This window comes from Notothenia coriiceps, unplaced genomic scaffold (assembly GCF_000735185.1).
Source record: "Notothenia coriiceps isolate Sejong01 unplaced genomic scaffold, NC01 NC01_scaffold00037246, whole genome shotgun sequence".
NCBI classification, from domain to species: domain Eukaryota; kingdom Metazoa; phylum Chordata; class Actinopteri; order Perciformes; family Nototheniidae; genus Notothenia; species Notothenia coriiceps.
Window position 1 is genome coordinate 24,807,740 of NW_011369947.1, and position 3,741 is coordinate 24,811,480.

Sequence of the window (3,741 nt, forward strand, 5' to 3'; positions counted from 1 at the left end):
GAGACGGTTCGTTAAGAGGGGGACGTATGAAGGGCATCGGCAGATAATCGTCACTCAAAAGGAATGTCTTACGTGTGTAAAAGTGGGCGCTACCAGTTCATGGTCTACTTCGGAGTTTGGCCTATCTATTAGTTTCGTTTTTGGTGTCACACGACACACACAGCACACGACACACACACACCAACACAGACACAACACACACACAACACACACACACTACACACACACACACACACACACACACACACACACACACAACCGACACACACACACACACAGCCACCCTCGGGGTTGGGACAGAATGAACGTACTCGCATAAGACAGGACAGGTGTGAGACGAGAACCAGGTTGACCCGAGTCGAAACCTTGAAGGTAAGGACCTGGCCCTAGTCTCACAGCTCAAGTGGACATGACCTAAGAAGTCCGACTACGAATCCTCCTCCTCCTCCTCCTCCAGCACGTACCCAGACATAACTACTGATGATCAGCGTCATGAGTATAAGAGAGAGTTTGATGCCGACCTCAGGCGATACAAGCGCCTGTGTGCTGAGATGGACGACATTAACGATCAGTTGAACAAACTCAGCCGGCAGGTGGACACGCTGGATGAGACCTCTCCCAAATACCAGGTCAGATATACTCAGTGCTCACCTCCCACACTCACGAGGCAGGCGTGTTTGAGCCTAAACTGAGTCTCAGTTAGCATCAAAATGATATACAGAAATACAGGACTTTATTTGTTTATTAACCTAAGATTGTTTGTGAGGGACACAGAATCATAACAAATGTTTTTCCTATATTTTCCACAGGCTGCAGCTGAGCAATATAACCAGCTGAAGGATCTGAAGCAGGTGGGGAGACTTCTCTGATGATACAATTAATAACAAGCCTCCATAATAAGCTAATTGTTATTTTCTTCATCATTAATAAGATGATTCTTTTGGTGGTTTGGTCTATAAATGGTTAGAAAATAGTCAAAAAAGCCACCCCATTTTCTCAAGGCGATGTTTTAAATATCTTAAGTATGAATAATTACTATTCATTGTTTATCGAACTAGTTTTTGGTTATTTTTCTGTTATCTGACTTGATTAGTATAATGAACTTTGACTTTTGGACTCACCACATCACACCATTTATTAAAAATGTATTGCATGTATTTTTGAAAGCATTACGTTCTTAACATCCAGCTTCACAATGACCTCTCATTAAGTTTTAATAGTATTCTTTCCAACATAAAATATATTTCCGAACCCTTTTCCCTGAATGTTTATCACAGCACTAATATCACTGTTTATTTGGAGCAGAAGAGCTTACATTTTCCCTGTCTAGTATTATTTAAATCCTTGTGTTTGTATTGTTTGCTTTGTATTATTTCTGACTTTTCTGCTGCCCTTCCTCCTCTGTAGACTTCAGATTACCAGACTAAGAAGAAAGAGTGTCGCAGCCTGAGACACAAGCTGTTCCACATCAAAGGCATGGTGAAGGACTACGACAAGAACCACTGATGAAGCCACTGAGTCCTGACACCCACACACACACGGGCCAACACACACTCCAAAACAAAGACTCATGAGACATGCCAAGACCAAAGTTACCTGTACAGAGCCGACACATACACATAGGGAACATACTGTATGTTAATAATGATGATCGTGATCAGTTATGTATAAAAACATGTTTTTGTCTAGAAATGGAAGCAGGGCGCTTAACTGTTGCCACTCCCACAGCAAACACTGCCTTTTCCAAAGATTCAGCTCATTGGTTTGAGTGTTCAGGAGGGTGTGGTCATTTGAAGGTCAGCTGACCTTCAAACACCTGTGATAACACTGCTCCGGCTCTGTTTGCCCTCCATTTTTCTTCGTTTTATCTCCTCAGATTAGATGTGGAAAAGTATTGAAGAGAACGTAGTGAAGGCTGAGACGAGGACCTGATTGTTTTGCAAACAGTATCTTTAACCCTTGGCATGGCGTTATCTTTGTCACAAATTAACTAAAGTTGTGCTTTTCTCATCTTCTTTGTCAGTGTAACTAATTTTAACGTCAGTGAAGTAACTTGCTATCGGCCGGGTCCATTTGTCTTCACTGTATTTTCTAAAACTAAGATTTTTATACTGGTTATCATAGATGCACTGAGACCAAAAAGGGCACCAACTGGCCAGTGAGACTTGTTGTATTGTATATATTTAAAACGAATCATGTTCATACCAAGTATCAAGAACACATTTACAGTTATAGCAGATATTCTAACATGTGGGATGACGTTATGTGTTTATTTGTACATAATCAAGGCCCATAGTGGCATTTTTTAATCAAACAAGTTGTGCTTAAGCTATGCAAATTAGCTAATAAAAAAATCCACTGTTTTATTACATTTTTTATCATGTTCCTCAACAAACTAGAAAACACTGTTTCTGTCTATAAGCTACACTTACCAAAATGAAAAATGATCATCTGCTGATTCCATATGTGGTCATTTTTGTATTAATCCACTTCATTTGCAAAGTGTTTGGATCCTGTGTACGTTATAAAATTGCTCAGAAACCCTTTTGATTTGTCATGCATTTGTATTTTTACGAAGAACTTTGTTGTTATTTTACAAACCATTTGCAAACCATTTATTTTTGTATGGATTTATTTTCTTTGATGCTATTATAAGACCAATTTGTGTAACTGTACTTCCAAAAGGTATGATGTCTAAAAAGGATTGTGTTCAATAATAATAAACATTTCTAATGATCTGAAAATTTATTAAACATGTCCCTTATTTTTTTGAACAATTCATCCATGTTTTGCTGACCCTGCTGATTTTCAGATATCCGCAGCTTTGTGCATCTGCAGCGAGCGTCCAGCAGGGAGCAGGAAGACTTCAGGAAACGCCAATGATCCAATCACAGCAGCTTAAGGTAAGCTGCTACTGCCCTCTTTTGGTAAACTACTTAAAATAAATTTTAACCGTAGCTGTTCAGCACAAGCATTTGCTGTGTCCAAATTCCTTAACTCACTACAGAATGCACTTCTTATTTTTTTGTATTAGTATGTATACAAATACAAATGATCCTTAATGCACAATTCAACTTTGGAATGCCACTATCAGTTCAACTACTCAAGAGAAAGCAGAGTGAAAGACTGAAATGACTTTATACTTTTTTTACTTATATATTTTTGTAGCAGTTTCACCTTCATCTGTAATTTATTTAAAGGTCACCTATTATGCAAAATCCACTTTTTCATGTCTTTTATACATCATCATGTGTCCCCTCTGTGTAAAGAGATTCTGAAAGTTTCAGGACAAAAGATTAGTTCTCTTTTTATATCCTGATCCATTTATATAAAAACTTTACATTATATTGCATTTAGCTGACGCTTTTATCCAAAGCGACTTACAATAAGTGCATTCGACCAACAAGATACAAACTTGAAGAAAACAGAATCATATAAGTACATCAGGTTTCCTGAGACTGAGCTAAAACATTTCAAGTGCTACTCAACTGGTTTTAGATAAGTCCGTCCTTTATTAGTATAAGTGCTTTGTTAGTAATTCTATCGCTCGAAGTGGAGTCGAAAGAGATGAGTTTTCAGTCTGCGTCGGAAGATGAGCAAGCTTTCTTCCTTCCTGATTTCAATGGGGAGCAAAACCTGTCTGAAAATGAGCTGATCAGATTTTGGCCACTTTATGATGTCATAATGATTTTTTGGCTTGTGTAACCCTTAACCAATAACCAACCAAGGTAACCCCCCCCC

General features: G+C 38.5%; 1 long non-coding RNA gene across 1 annotated transcript; it reads left to right on the plus strand.

Moving 5' to 3' along the window:
- Window positions 1-440: 440 nt before the first annotated feature.
- On the plus strand, window positions 441-1,473 carry LOC104966155 (uncharacterized). The gene is made up of 3 exons (XR_800629.1): window positions 441-629; window positions 810-851; window positions 1,408-1,473. It is a non-coding gene; the product is annotated as an uncharacterized lncRNA (long non-coding RNA).
- The last annotated feature ends 2,268 nt before the right edge of the window (window positions 1,474-3,741 follow it).